The sequence below is a fragment of the Struthio camelus genome, chromosome 17 (genome assembly GCF_040807025.1).
Source record: "Struthio camelus isolate bStrCam1 chromosome 17, bStrCam1.hap1, whole genome shotgun sequence".
Lineage (NCBI taxonomy): Eukaryota > Metazoa > Chordata > Aves > Struthioniformes > Struthionidae > Struthio > Struthio camelus.
In genome coordinates, this window is record NC_090958.1 from 12,462,151 (window position 1) to 12,478,382 (window position 16,232).

The following is a 16,232-nucleotide window of genomic DNA, read 5'->3' on the forward strand; positions in this document are numbered from 1 at the left end:
AATACAAGCCTCAGGGCATCTCTTGTCCTTATCTAAACAAAAGTCTTCTCTGAAAACCTTAGTCATGCAAGTTATGGCATGAAATCACCCTTTCAGCAGAAAAATGGTAATTTTGCATCTGGAGTCAAAGGAGGACTGGCTTAGCGTACAAAGCTATTATGTTTCTCAGATCCAATCATCCTTAGTAATTTGGGAGCAACTCACAGATCAGTCTATAGGTTTTTTTTTCAGCGCAGGTATAAATGTCACTGAAGCTGTACCTGGATTTATCTTTGGATCCTGCTGGCACATAGATTTTACATGTTGTTATCCACCTTCTCCTAGGAAGGCATAAGGAAAATGTCAGGGGGGGGAAAAAAAACTAGATGGGCAAGACCTGAAATAAGTGTAAGCCTACAGTGCTAGGTCATTGTACTGTGATTAAAATGAGGACAGAAGGGGTATTCTGGAGAAAAGCAGGAGGTTAGAGCAGAGGAACATGATATCAGTGCAGTTTTTGTGAAAGAACTTCCAGTTGTCATAGAAATGCAAAAATTGTGTTGCATGTGACTGACAATTGTCACCTTTTGTTTTCCAGATTTGGCACAGAGGAACAGTTTTATCTTCACTCTGTGCAGCATTCAGTAACTGTCCTGGTCTGTGATCCCAGTGGGCTGTTGACCAACACACAGTATTCTTGCAATCCAATAAGTTACTTTACTACTTTTTTTTTTTTTAAAAGCATTTTTTTCAGTTCTAAAAAAATGATATGGATGAAAGTTGCACCTCTGTATGGGGTGACCCCAAGTAATTATAATGAGGAGAAATTGGTGGTGATGGTGGTGAGGGGCATTGTCTCTCCTCTTGATTATTACCTGCTTACCCTTCTGCAGAGGACGCAGGCTGATTTGGAGAAACCTTGTACCATTCCCAAGGGTGTCTGGAAAGGTCAGGTAGTGTCAAACACAAGCAAAGTGCCATTAACTGACCTCCAGCATGTGATGCCCATGAGCAGCACTTTACTGATGGGGGGGGGGGGCTGTGTGTGGGTACGAGGGTCTTTTCATGTCTTCCTCGCAAATGACATTGCAAGCTAGAGGAAGAGGAGGACACCCTGTGCCCTTTTAGGGAAGTATCTGCACAATTCTAGGCAGGCTGTGGACAATTCAGATAGGTGAGCAGACATAGCTATCTCCTGGGAAACAAATCTTTTTGTGAGAATCTCTATTTTCCTGAAGGAGAAAACCTCTTTCAGGAAACCTGTGGGTTCCTAAGTTTGTGCGGCATTAGCTTGCACAGTTCACATTGAAAAGGATATTAAAGCAGTCTTTAAAAATAATTACAAATAATATTCCTTTTTCTTTTTCTGCATTAATAATACTTTGTTTGTCATTCATTCAGGCACAATGCAGCACTGAACCAAGTCTTCCTTTAAATAATCCTGCTTCCAGCTGGTTACATTGTTCACCCAAATCTGTGTGTGAGTGGCAGTCGAAGGCTTGATTTCCCCTTCCTGATGTAATTTAAATACGAAGCCTCTGTGTGTTCATCTTGCCAGCAGTCCTCTCCCACATCCTGGTGGCCTGGGGCAGCGGGGCGCAGGGCAGAGCCTGCCGGGGCCCCTTCGCTTGGGGCGCCTTCCTCCGAGGCAGCCTTGTGCCAGAGGCTGTGCCCCAGGGCTCGCTCAGAGGGGGAGAGTTGGGCACAAAGGCAGTCCTGCTGGCTAGAAAAGAGAAGGAAAACTGTGCAATTTAAGGGGTGCCCACTGTTATTGTGTGTAAAAGCTTTTTTTTGTTTTTTTTTTTTGTTTTTTGGAATTTTTTCCTTTGCCTGATACTATTCTGCAGTGTGCATTATTCCAGGGAAGGGAAGAGATCCGATAGTACAGCCTGCCTCACTGCTCCAGACGGTAACTGGTAAGCTTTGATTTCTTTCTTTAATTAAAGCATCTCAGGGCAAAACTCCAAGAAGATCTTTAAAATACTGCTGATTATTAAGGAGAATTGCACTCTCTGCTTGCAATGTTATTTTCTGACGTTACTTCTGCCTAGCCGTTTGCCTTCTTGGAGAGGTAAAAAGCAAGCTTTCATGGTTCCCCTCTTTTCTCTTGGGGTTTTATACAATGTTATGTTTGTCTCTGCTCTGGTTTTACACGTTTATATTCCCTCTTGCTGTGGAGATCTGGTCTCACCCCCTACTTAGACAATCCCCATGCATGAGGGCTTTGAAAGTGCTGTTAATACTTCTCACTTCAATGTTTATGATGCTGGGCAGTGGTGCATTCAGATTATCACAGCACGGGTAAAATAATACCCACTTCTTCACTTACATCCTATTACTGCACCTCAGAGAGCCCCGTCACTTAGATTACTCAGGGGAGAGTCAATGACATAGTCTTTTGGTTTGAAATAAAAACTGTTGCAGAGAGATTTAAAAGATATCCGAATTTATAGTAGTTTGTTGGTATTTTTTTGATTGCAATGTTTTATTAGATCATGATTTTTCCAACTACCTGCTATTCCTAAACCAACCGAATGGTCATAATTTGCTTCTGTTAAATGCTGGGCTGCCTGGGGAACAAAAAACAAGGGAGCTGCATTCCTGATGGGAATATTAAAGGAAAAGAGGGAAACTCACTGTGATCTCCCAACAATAGGGTAATCCGAGAGCCACACACAGTTTTACCAGAATTCCTCTAGCTTGCATATTTGTTGCACATAAATGTAAATATGTGCCTATCTGGACATGTGTGTATGTGTATATTAAACAACAGCAGTTAATTATATATAGTTTACGAGCAGAGTTTCTAGCCTTTCCCTGAAGAGAGAAGCCTGTCAGAACTACTGTCTTGCTTTTTTCAAAAAAGAACAAGATCTGGAGCATGAACAGGAGCAGTGACAAGATTCTGGGACCTGTTTGATTCCCCCACCCCGCAATGCTGAGATATTTCTGTTTTCAGCTGTCACTCACAGTGTGTTCTCAGTTCTCCTTCTCCCCCAGTCCTAGTTACAGCCAGTGCTAGAAACATTTCTTGATTCTTTCCTAGCAGTTGAAGCAAACCCTGCTGCATTTTTAGCTTCCTTCTGCAGGACAGATTTACTCACTGTGGTTACTTTGTGGTTGCCACATGTCAGTTATATTAAAGGCACTGCTCCCTAATCTAATGAAACAGAAATCCATGAGGAGTATAAAAAAATTCTATTTTCTCCTCTTTTCAAGAAAATTTCCTATGCCCCCCTCTCCCCTTCCATAATTTCATTAATATGGTCAGTCTTTAGTAAGGGAGCTTTCAAAAAGTGTATGTTAGGCTAGGTTGTTAAAATGTATCCACCTTGTTTGGATTTCAGCAGTTGCAATAACCAGCAGCACAAAGGTGATATTCCTGTTTGAAGAAGAATGATAGGTATTTATCTATGAAGAAAGAGTCTGTATCTGGTGTTGTCAGTTGTTTGATGGCATTGCAAAAAGCACATTGCAAGTCAATAAAAGTTTCACCTGAGTAAAGAAGATTGAAATCCTTACAAAAAAGTGCTCTACTAAGGGTGCTGATGCTAATACTATTAAATACACAGCCAGAGATACTGAGATCTGCTTTCTCATTTGTATCTGCAGAATAAACTATAATCTGATTTGGGATTTGGAAAAGGTATTCAAGACAATTTCTAAGTGCAGTAAAACATTAATCCTCACAATGTGTCTGAAAAACAGTAAACGTTTAGACAGTTACTTCAGCCACAAAACAAGCAGTTTTGTATCTCAGCCTAATAGAAGACTAAAAGGTCTCTATTCTGCTTTTGGATTTATAAGCTTTGTGTAATGTCATAATCTAGATATGGAAGTATATAGGAAATTTAAGAGTACACAAGATGGGAAACGAATTGGTTTTTTGCTTATAATTTTACAAGTGGATGGAAAGATCTCCAATTGCTTGTCTAGGAGTGTTGAAATCACTGTGAAAGCCAGGAACAGAAGTTGGGAGTGCTGACTCCCTTGAACTGCTCTAACTCCCCATAGCTAATTCACTCTGTCTTGAGTCAGATCATTTTATATATGGACTTCAGTATAACATTTAGTCAGAGACGACAGCAACATAACTAACTTCATGACTCATCTACTTAATCCTGATCCAGACAGAGGGCTCTTCCTTTTGCTTTATTAGTCAGTCTGTTAGCTCCATTGTTTTGCTGCTAGAAATGTTGGTGGTTGTTGTTGGAGGGTTGCCCCCTCCCCCCAAATATAAATAAGGTTCTTTTTTCCTTTTCTGCACTTTCAGCTCTTGTGGCAGTGACTTTTTCAGCCATTGCAAGGATTTTCTATCTCTGGTTTGTGCCACTCAAGCAAATTACTTCCAGCTCTAAGAGGAAAGCTGTCTATGAGGTTTCCCATGAGGAAGCTGATCTAATCCATTTTAGCTGGTAAAAGATTTCTGTGAACTTTGATATGTGCTGGACTATACCTTACAAGTAATGCATGATCTGTCATTTTTATACCAGAGCAATAATAATTTAGTGAGGATGATATCTGGAGGTCTATAGGACTGTGACCTAAGAGAACCTCTCCTACTTGCTGCTAGGACTGTGTGAAATTTCTATAATGAAATTCTAAACCTTGTGAGCTATTCCAGGCTTTGCTGCCAGTCTGAAACCTGAGTTGGGTTTACAGAGGTCCATGAAACTTTCAAGAGAACCATGGCTAGTTTTTTGTTTCAGCTGCATTTTGCAGTGATGCCATAGGTTCATTTAGATGCAGAATATGTGGCAATGAGCTCCTTTCCTTCCATGTGAATGTTAATTTAGTACATTTTGTTTAGCTGCGATGGCAACATAGTTTTTGGAAACGTTCTGCGTGCATTAGTCATCAATATCTGAGCGATGTTTCTATTGTGCTCATCTGCCAATGGTCCTAAAAAGCATCAGCAATTCATCTATTCCAGCTGGGACAAGAAAGACTGACAAACTGCAGTGCTGCATTAAAAAGCAACTAAAAATGGAATCATATAGGGCATATTTATTGTATTTCTGTGACTGCAGCAGTTATTCACTGATTTTCTAGCACACTGCAGTATTCGGGATTACCATTGTGGGCTGTCCTATTTCATCCCACAGGATGACTCAGTCAGAAGCGCTACTCTTCTGAAGCCTCTGTGGAGGATCAGGCTCTTTGATAGTTGTACTGATGAGGGGGCATGAGCTATATTAGCATCCAGCTACCTGATGTAGTGCTAGTTTAGCTTTGACAACCTAGCACTAGGATGACAATCCTAAACCAGACTGTAGAGTTAGTGCATATAACACTGAATACTTATAGGGTTACGACTGACCAAATGAGGAATGTGTCAGGATGAAGGCTGAACTGATGATTAAGGTCAGAAAGATTGGGGTTTGACATCAGCTGTGAGATCTTTGTTTGACCTTGTGTTCAAGGTCATACCAGAGCTTTGGTTTCCATCTGCAGGGTGAGTATTTCTACATCTTTCTTTTGCTATGTAAAGGATGAGTGAGCATGAGTCTTCAATCAGTGAAACAGTAGAGGAGTCTCAAAAAAGTACCTTTAGCTGAATAAGACTAGTCTTTGTAGCTTCTCTCTGTATCTAACAGACTTTTCCAGAGACAAGTCAGAGCTGCTAAATGACAATTCCTACTGTGAATTGTCTTGGCTAAAGTTAGTCTTCGTAAATCTCCCTTTTTCTATCTATTTATATTGAGTGCCCTTCCCACCAGGACTTTGAATGCTATTGCATTTTTGCTATCTGTTTTCAAGACAGTCATTTCAGAGAGAGGCAACTCTTCTCTACTGCAGGCTGTGCCCCAAGTGGTGCTCCTACACTGATGCCTGTACTGCTGAGCACCTGCTCTCAGCTTAGTTGAGTTATCTGTAATTTGTCAAGAGATAAACAAGGAATAAGAAAATTCTGCAGAGCAATGATCCCCTGCATCTCTTCCTGGATGGAATTGGCATAGCTAGTTGCTCCATCATATGTTTATGAGGAGATGGATTGAGACTGGAAGGTTTTTAAGGTCAGCACCACGTATTCAAGCAAGAATAGAAGGTCTGACCTTTTTCAGATGGTAAGCTTTGTCAGTGTTCCCATTGGGATTTTTCCCCAGGTGACTGCTTAAATGTCACTTCTGGTAAACCAGGGGAGTGGAACCATGAGAAACTTCCTTTTTTTTTTCTGTCATGGGGCAGCATGGAGAGCTTCTAATGAGGTTATACATTTTCCTAAAGTTGAAAATATGTAGTATTAGTATATAGAGTAGGGAGTATACATATATTTTTCATATCATGTCTGTTTTGTAAAAGCCATATTTTTTGATGATGTGTGCTTCTTTAGTAATGCAAAAAAAACCCCTCTGAAACAATCAAACAAAAAAATCCTTCATAGCTACAATTAACACTCTAGCAATACCTCAGTGGCATGCATTCCTTGTGTTTATTGATTAGCGAACAAGCCCCCCAGGGTTTACATTGCTTCCAACACATTTGGTTCCAGCTGAATACCTGCAGTGTGCATTGATCTAAGCGTGTGATTTCTCCTAAATATCAGCCATCCTGTCCTATTGCATCACAGCTGTATATGTGTTCTTGTAGCTGTGCAAAACCAAGTGGCTGAAAATGAAAAATCACCATGTGAAAAATGAAAGGGCACCTGTTCCAGTCTCTGTTGACATCCATGAGCCCTCTCTGTCACATTGAGGTTACACCTGCATAATTCACTTGGCTTCAGTAGAGCGACTCCTTATTTATATTTGCGTGTGTGAGAAGAAACTCAAGTCCCTCAGGGGCTATGGCAGCTTACTGCTTCAGAGAATCAGGTCCCTACTGCAGAAGAGGACCAGATATCAAAGTTCGAAGTGAATGGATGCTTATTTCTTTACAGTGTCTGTTTTCTTTGTGAACATGAGCTACAGATCATTGCACAGGTGTTTCCAGTATAGGTGTGGCTGCAGTAGATACTGCTTATTCTTTTGAAGGAACCTGTACTTACAAAACATAACAGGACATAAAAGCAGATGAACATTCTGCCTGAAGGGACCCAATGTGACCAGCAGAGGTTCAGAGGATAAGAACAGTGGGATGAGTTGGTTGGCAAGACAAGTTTTTCAGTATGCGTTGTGCTTGGTGCGTTATTGGAAGGTGTAAGTCTCTGCTCAAAGCACTCTGCCTTCTCAGTAAAGTAGCTGGGCAAACACTTAACGTTGATGTCAAAGGGACAGTTCAAGTGGTTGAGACATAGACAAAGGGGTGATGGATGCAAAGGAGAAGGAAGGCTATGGAAAGAGTGGTGTTAGTGCTGTAGAAGTAATGAGTTGGCTTTGTTCCGGCTCATCAGCCTCTAATCTATTTTAAAGTTGATATTAAAGTATGAAATAGTATGTGACATTGAGGATGAAGCGATTGAGCTAAGTTTTCAAACCAGTGTTAGGATGCAGGCTAATTCTATATTTTGATTCATAGTTGTATGGTAGAAAGGCATAGTCTGCGTGTTGAGAAGAGTGAGAAGACGTTGATGAAGAAATTAGAGACAATTATTAAATCAGTAATGGGGAATTTCCTCTTTCAGCTGCATGTTATGTTGATCCTAACCAAGCACAAAGATATCCTGCAAATAGTGTTGCCTTTTCTCTCATGCTTGCATCTGCCAGGGCCTCACTCAAAACTTACCGGAAGGGATCCTGTTGTGAGGACTCAGGCTATATTGCTCATGGACTCCAAATGGACCAGCTCCTCTTAATTGCAGGGCTACTCTGTCAGTGCTTTGATACCTGTGCTCCCCTTGCTATTGACAAACAGGGATGAGCTATTGAACTCTCATGTTCTCTCGCAACCCTACTTTCTATATCTTAAGAAACAGTGTCCCTCTCTCTGTACTCTGAGGGACATGGTTTTTAATGAACCTACTGCAGCACTGGTGGTGAAGAAGGCTGCAACAGGACTGTAGACAAGGGTCTGAGGCTGTGTAAGTGTTGCTAAAAGACAGGGCTGAGAATCTGGTAACAAGAGGCTTGGATGCAGAAAGCGAGGAGGGTTTCACCATGAGCTCGGTCAGCACTGCTCACCCAGAGCAATCACAGCTGTTGCTTTGGATTGTGGAGTAAGAAGCCATCTCAAAGGTTCCTTAGGCCCTAGCCTATAAAGGGCTTTAAAAACTAGGGTCAGGACCTTGAAACAGATCTGCGTTCTGTGAGGGAGCAGAGTATGCGTGCTGTGTAGCAAGGGGAGTGGTTTTGGTGCAGCTCCAAGTGGATCAGTGCCAGCAGTACAAAATCACCTGGAATTAATTGAAAGCACTAGTGGCCATTTTCAGCTGAGAGGCAAAAGCAGGTGGAGAGACTGGGAAAAACTTGCCCTCATCCTCTGGTTATGCTGGTGGAGGCATGTGTGGGAGGTTTGTGCTGATGCTTCCCACACTATATGTGCTTTGTGAACTTTCATTTCCAAGGCTATCAGGACAAAGTCTTTCATTGCAATTACAGACAGGTTTTATTTACTTGTAACAGAGTTGCATGCATTTATTTTCACTCTAGCCTAGCAAACTGCTGCTTAGAACCAACAACACAGTTTTGTGCATCCAAATGCTGCTATTTTACTTTCTTACTTATTTCTCTGTATCTTTGCATAGGTCCTTGGCATTGCAGAGTAAACGTGTGGGATACAGGACTCTACTCAGCTTGGAACCCTTGGAACTGCAGCCCAACAGAAAACTCCCATCTCAGATTTGGCCAGGATGACTTCAAGGTGAATTCCAAATGTTATTAGAAAGATTTATCAGTTTATGTCCTGCAATGTGGAGTTGAACAATGTCCTTTATGTTTTCTTGCTATTTTTTGACTTAGGAATATGAAAGAATATTTAGCAGAAAGAATGTTTGTTCACAGCTGGTGACTTTTGGTCCCTTTCTTAAGGAAGGCCTCAGTGTACTTTGCTGATGAGGTCATTGATGTGTTACCACATGAACCAAGTTAGGATGTTCTGGCTATTTATAAATGCAGCTAACAAGAATTATCTAGATGTCCTGCACCTCATTTGAGAAGTACAAATAAATAAAAGGTATGAGTAATAAGATTAGTGCGCTCCAGCTTTTTTTTTTTTTTTTAATTGCCTCAGAATCATGGAGGTGATTCTTTTTCCATGAAAAGTTCTTGGGGGATGGTTAGGGTCTTTCTGTCCTGAAAGGAGGATCACAACTGGAAACCAGCTGGGACTGTAGCTGCAATTTTGAGAAGCATGAGGTGGAGAAAGGACCCTTTTGTCAGTGCATAAGAGGAATCTCCTTGTGGTTTGATGCATTAGAAAAAAATTTAAGAATGAAGAAAGACCTGTGCTAAGTAGTGACTCATATTGTGTCATCTGCCTCTGTAACAGGGAGTGATTTGGCAAAACAGGGTTTATCGTGCAAGTGATAGATGAAGGAAACCTCTTGCCTCTAGTCCTCAAACAGAGGACTGATTGCAGATGGGTATGGACAACCTATTCTGCCCAAGCTTTTTAAGTTCTTTGGCCTGCTCTATCCTCCCAGCATTTCTGTTGGCTTTCCTCAGGCCACGTTGGTCCTACAGGAGAACTTTGATTCATCCTTTCTCTGTGAAACTGGGCCTTTCATCTCTCTTCTCCACCTTCTGCAGTTCTCACAAAACTCCCACGAGCATCACTGAGCTTCTGGACCAGGCTCTAGAGAGATCTCGGCCCCCTGAGTTTTTCCACAGAGGAGTGTTGATACTCCTGTTCCAGTTAGTGCGGATTCTTCCATGTGCAGTAGGGTGATGCCCAGATGAATACTGGGATTGCAGCTTACACATATACATATATAGCTGCTGGACCAGTAATTCTTTTATCTCCTTTCTCAGCTTACAAGATATAGCTCTAAATTTAATCTCAGAAAACAAGGTTCCAGGTCCAAGAAGCAGTGTAATGCTTTGGAATTGATTTTTTTTTTTCCCCCCCCCCCCTTCTTCCCTGTTTTGTGTTGTTCCACCAAGGTGTGCGGTTTTTCTCTGCTCCACAGAGGAGTTAGGGGCTACGTTCTTCAAGGGGAAATTCCAGTCTGGGGTGATGCAAATGAAAACATCCTGTGTGTCCTTTTTCATTCAAATTACACACAAAAAATTAGTGATGTGAGACATGAGCAAAGGCAGAACAGAGCCTAGAGTCTTTAATCTTTAAAATCTATTTTACATGATTAAAAAGATCCTGCCTGAAGAAAAGCAAGCCTGGCTATTTATATCTCCATTCTCTGTACCCCTTTCCCACTCCCCCCCCCACCCTGAAAATATTGCAGTCTTTCTCATCTGAAAGACCACAGCTAGCTGCCATTAATTTTAATGCTAAATTCTCATCAGCATTTCAAAACATCATGAAAATGTCTAAGAAACTGTCTTCTAGTAGCTTGAAAATATCACAGGCAGCAACCTAAATAATACTCTAAGTGCCCTGGTAAGTACGGGAACACATGCTGGAAAGAAAAAGAGAAAAATAAAAGGCTGTAGACCACCAGGCAAACGTCAGTTCTACAAAGCAGGCATAAATGGATTGCAGGATTTTATGGATGCTGAGAGTTTGAATTACTGACTGAGCTACACCTCACTTAAAAAAGAAAACCACATTTTGTGTAAGAGAATGCATCATATATTGAATACTTCTGTTTGCTGTGCAATCTGCTGCATGGACAACTACATAAATAACATTACATGTAGGGTTCTGTTTTGCAGACAAATGCAATTAAATGAATGGAATATGGCCAGGACCCTGATATTAGTGCCCTATTACATTGCACTGTCAAAGGTGATGGATGTCAAATAAACTGAAATCAATGGTCGTTGGTCAAACAAAAGATGACTCTGATCAAAGCAATCCCACCTCAGTAAAGCATTAAACTTGTCCTAAACTTTAGATACGTGTTTGTAATGGTCCTGCTGAAAACTTAAGCACTTGCTTATGTAATTTCCTGTGTAGGGAAGGGCTGAAACATGCATTTCCTTCAGGTTCGTGTTTTTAATTGGGAATATCCATGCTTACCTAGCTCTGTGGATGGGAATCACCAAGGCAGCTATGCATATGCCAAATCTTGCTGGGGTTTTGGGACATGCCATTGCTGTCTTGTGCTCTCATTTATAGTGCCTCTGTGGGCCTGGGGATCAAAAGCTCATATTATTTCTGCTTTCGTTGATGATGATGCTTTCACTGAAGCTCTACCCTTCAGCAGGGTGGCAGTGGGGGACTAAAGGAGGGTCCTTCTTCCTGGCTAGTAAGTGGGATGCTGCCAGTGGAGGCTGATTATCCACATCATTCATTTTGTGCTGGTGATTTTTATTTTGACTTTGCAAATGTTTTATAGTGCCAAGTCGTTCTGCTTTTGTAAGAGTTAAAGTAAACTTTTCACTTTCTCTTTTCTCTTTTTCTTTTTAAAAGTGATATTTGCAAACCTAAAGCAGTTTGATAATTAAACAAAAGCAGAAAAGCCTCGTTTTTTTTCAAGGAAAAATACTTAATTTTTTGCCGGTTCATATGGGAACTGAGACAAGAATTCTCTCAAAGCAAATGGAGTAAAAATCACAGCTTTGTTGAGAAAGCCCAAGGTTTGGGGAAAAATGTACAGAGGGGAAGGGGAAAGCAGAGATGGGAAAGCTTCATCAGCCCCTGTCTTTTCTCTTTGTGATTAAACATCAGGTTTAAGTATCATCAACAATGTGAATTTTGAAGAATACATGAGAATGCACTTGAGGTTAGAAAAGCTTGTCTTTTATTCAGGTATTTTGAAAAAAAAATCCACTAGACTATTCTTGAAATAAATCACTGAGAGGGTTCGATGAAGGCTGGAGGTGCACACTACATTTTTCATTGCTGTCTCCATGTAGCCCAGGTACATCATCAAGACTAACCTTGGAAAAGCACTTCTCTCTTCTCCCTGCATAGCTCTCCACAGTGGCATCATTAATGTTGATGGCTATAATTGACCACAAAGAGCAGACCTTTAGTCCCTACCTGATCTTTCTGAGTGTTTATACGCTGCTAGCCTGACCACACAGCAGACTAATGAGCATTACGCTTGACAAATATTGTCATGGCTAAACACAACCTAGCGCTGCTACTAAGAGAAGGAGTAAACCTGAGGACACATCATGCTCAAATAGTAGAGCTAAGAATTAATATTAATTCTCTTCCACTCATGAGAGGCCTGATCTGGAGCCCAAGGTCAGTTAAGTCTTTCCACAGCAGGCTTTGGATCTCTCCAGCGAAGTAGCCCTTAAGTTAAGCACTGTACATCCAAATAGTATGGTAATGAATTTGAGAGTAATAAACTGGTTTCTAACTAGGATCAAAACTGTTTTAGTGGCTAGACAAGGTACCCATATTGGGATGATAGAGCAAGGCCACAATCTCCTCTAGATTTAAATGTCCAGAGCCTTGGTATAGGCTGGGTAGCGCTCCACATTTTCTGAGCTAGAGCAAAATGCAGTGAGCAATTCAGAAGAAATGAGAACCTGCAATGCTATTTGTCTCAAAACGTTTATGTAAAACTCCTTGGTGTGGCTGCCATATACGATCTGCGCACAGATGGAACAAAACCCCCTCTGTGCCCACACCAGGCTAGTTAGAGAATCTCAGCACCAGTGTTACCGAGTTGCCTACTCGCTGCTGCATGTGTGTATTTTTCTTGTTTATAAACAACATCAAAGTTTTAATAACTTTTTGGGTTCCCTTTCTAGATGCTATAGGTTTAACTTTAAAATAGAGAGCAATTCTTATGAAATGAATGGGATTACAAGTTACATGCTTCTCTAAATATTTCTTGGGTCTGTTTATTTGGTGTCTAGGCCCCACAGTGGGTGGTTTTCTGTCTGTCTGTCTGTCTTAGGGAGGGGTCACAATTTACTATGATTTAATCAAGTTTCTATCTCCTTTGTTCCTGACAGAACCCTTTTGGGTAAGTTTAAATAGGGCTGCTCAATACAGCGTAAAAATATGATGCCAAATCAAGGGGTGGCTGGGTTTCCAGCCTGCTGCTGAGAGCTGGTCCAGTGCCTGGGATTAGCCCTGTCTGGTGGTGCTGCGCTAGGTGTGTCAGCCATCACCAGCACCTGTGTCCCTGGCACTCTGCCGTGGGCTTAGCGAAGAGTGTTTGAACCTGATATGCTTCAAGTGTAGTCCCTTGAATTCACAGAACTAACATTTTTTGCTAAAATTTACTTTTGTTTAGAAAACTTCAGGCTAGCTTTGCTCATAAACTTAGTCAGCTGGGCTTTCCGGGGTCCTCTCATGGGCAGTCATGTCTCTCTGGGGCCATAATGGTGAGTGTATGAGTCTGAGACCATTGTTTCCTGAGCGTGGAATTTTAAGTGTCTGGGATATCTGGGTCTGTACACAATACAGACCTTTTTTTTTTTTAAATCATCTTTCCTCTGGGTTTGAAGGGCACCACTTCAGCCTAACCTTCTTGAATAACTCCTGCATGTGGGTTGGCTGTAGGCAGAAGTCATACGCTCCCTTCAACTTTCTGACCTCGGTGCTTTCAGACCCTGTTGCCCAGAGGCACTTCATTTGCGAGCTGCTTTCAGGCAAGGGACTCAGCAGTATTTCCATCTGGGGAAGGCAGTTCTGTGCTGACTTGCTGTTTGCTGGAGACTCATGCTTTAGCAATATGATCTTGTAAGACAAAGCAGTGCTAATCATTCCTGTCACCAGATATTCATCTAGGTTAGCAGAACACAGCCAGCCCCACTGAAGGAAATAGGAGGGAGTGAATGTGCCACCAGACTGATACTAAGTCCTTTGGAAGATTGTCCTGCTGACAGGAGATGATTTACTGAAATGTGTGTGCAGTGCGTACTGCTGCAAGTCAAACTGAGCCACTGCTATGAGTGGATCTCAGCTTAGGCCAGGCCCAAATGCAGCCCAGAGTATTTTGTCTGCCTTTACTGCAAGCACTGCTCCAGCTACTGCTGCAGAATTGTCTTGAAACAGCATTTGAAGGCACAGTCCTGAGGTGCCTAGAGTACCCAGGCTTGCCAATGCTGCATAGTACGTGCAGTGATTCTGTGCCATCCCTGTGTCTTAGACACATTCTGCACGCTCAGTAAATTCCCTCTGGGATGGATCAGATCCTTTGCATTAGGATCTGCTAACTTTGCATTCAGAATATTCCTAAATGGAAAAAAAAAAAAAGGGGGAGGAGACTAGGTTACATTTAAGAGTGAGGCTTTTTCTTTTCTTTGCAGTCCTTGAAAGCAGGTGCAAGGAATGCTTTCCAGCAGCCCTACTCAATTCCTCTCAGGAGGGGCATGCTTGGTGCACCCATCACAGCCCCTGGATCCTCAGTGGACATGGCCAGGCCCTCAATATGCATTCAGAGGTGAGCAATGTGAAGTAACTGAGCTGTATGTCCTCTTAGGATGGTCTTGATCCATGGTGTTTGCTGGCAGCAAGATCCCAGTGGGAGCCGCTGCACAGACATCAGTATGTTGCTTCCTTTGCAAAGAGACTTGAAGCTGCCAGCGCAGTTCTTTATCTTAATATCACCTAGTTTTGCATTCACCTGTGTACAATTAAACTGTTAATATATCGGGGGAAAAATTCATCCAGGAGAATGTACTAGGAATACCTAAATGAGGTAGCGGTGTTACCTCAACAAAATATTATTGTTATTAAATGTTCCCACCAGATACTTGGACAGCTTACATTACAACTGCAAAGCTAACATTTCATTATGGGAAGATATATATTCATAATGGATTGCAATTTACCAAAATACACAGAGGGCCCCAGATTTGTCAGTGTGCATTTGCTCTGTAAGAAATACATCTCACTGAAAACCAGATGTCAAAATTAACAGTAGAGCTTTTGCAATGTAGGGAGGAAAGCTGACATTTCAGAGCTGGCAGTCCAGCTGTGTTAACGGCGTCAGGGAGCCTTTGTGTTATTAAGCACAATGTTTAGCAGTGGAATTGCATTAGGAGTTTATTTAAATTATGAACGGTGGGAAATCAGTACACTGTGTTGGGGACAACAACTGCAATCAGAGGTGAGATCCTGAATCCCACCCCCCCCCCCCACCAATCTTTTTCTTTTTCTTTCTGTTTGTTTGCCATCTCTCTATATGGCAAAATTCCAAGCAGTTGTAGCAGTGGCTTCAGTTCTGAGGAAATTGCTGGGGATCACCATCAGGGCTGCATTTTGGAGAGGGGCAGGTGAGACAGAATTTTGAAAGCTCTTGTAAAAGTCTGAGTAACAGTTGTGGAAATGTAAATTATTGATGCATATCCACCTGGCTTCAAATGTGCTCTGTCTTCCCTGTAATTTAACCTAGTTTTCAGGGTATTTTTTATCTGTAGCTTTCTAGAACCAGTATTACCCATGCATTTTATCTCATCTCTTTCTCTTGATCTTAGAGGTTAGCTAGTGAGTCAGTGCACTGATTAGCTTGACTAATTTTTTGGCATAGATTTCAGTCAGGGAAAAAAGGGTACGCGTTTTTAGAAGTGAAGAAAATTAACCATTGAAACAACATAAGCACTGGTGGATTCTCCATTATCAGCAATTGTAATATCAAGAGGTACTATGAGATGTCTCTGGTTTTTCACAGTCATTAATTCAGGATAATGGACAACTCAGTGGACAATGAAACTGGATGATCTCAGCAGTCCATCCTGTCTTGGGAGTTCCCAGACCTAGTGGTTTGGTACCATGCTTAGCTCATTTCCTGCTTGCAGAAAATGATGTGAAGAAATATTTTGTCTCATAGTCAAAGTCCATGCCTTGCTCTGAGGAGCATAATCCACAGAGTGGGAGATCTGTGTCTCAAGTCATACCTGACTAAGGGACAATGAATTACGTGCAAAGTGGTGTGTAACCTTGTCTCCTGGAGGGCTCCTGGGGTCCCTACTCACCACCGAAATGTGAATTGCAGTCACAGACTCTGAATATATTCACCAAATCAGACGCTACATCAGATGGCAGTGATTAGGAGTTACCCTGCTCTACATGGAAGCAAGAGAGGGAGCAAGAGAGGGGCTCCACTGGGGAGCCTCTCTGGCAAGTTGCTCTGTGAGGGGACTGCAGCCCCTGGAAGAACATCACCTTCTTCCCACTGGGTTTGGGAGGCAGGATGGGGCCAGGAACCCAGAAAATAATGGGATGCAAACGTGTTGCTTTGTCAGATGGGGAAGTTGTATCTCCTTTTTATAGGCAGAAGGCAGCGCTGACTTGCCTAAGGACGTTGAAGGGAGATATTCAATTTTGCGCCCTTCAAGGAGAGG

The 16,232-nt window shown here is 41.9% G+C and overlaps 1 long non-coding RNA gene across 3 annotated transcripts in view; it reads left to right on the top strand.

The window, feature by feature from the left end:
- Nucleotides 1-1,479: 1,479 nt before the first annotated feature.
- LOC104138846 (uncharacterized) overlaps nucleotides 1,480-16,232 on the top strand; it is a 32,971-nt gene continuing 18,218 nt past the window's right edge. For 2 of the 3 annotated variants that reach the window (XR_693005.2, XR_011135088.1), the window contains exons 1-2: nucleotides 1,484-1,895; nucleotides 8,603-8,718. This is a non-coding gene — a long non-coding RNA (uncharacterized lncRNA). Of the gene's footprint in view, nucleotides 1,896-8,602; nucleotides 8,719-14,195; nucleotides 14,330-16,232 lie in introns of all 3 variants that reach the window. The other variant, XR_011135089.1, reaches the window with a different exon arrangement.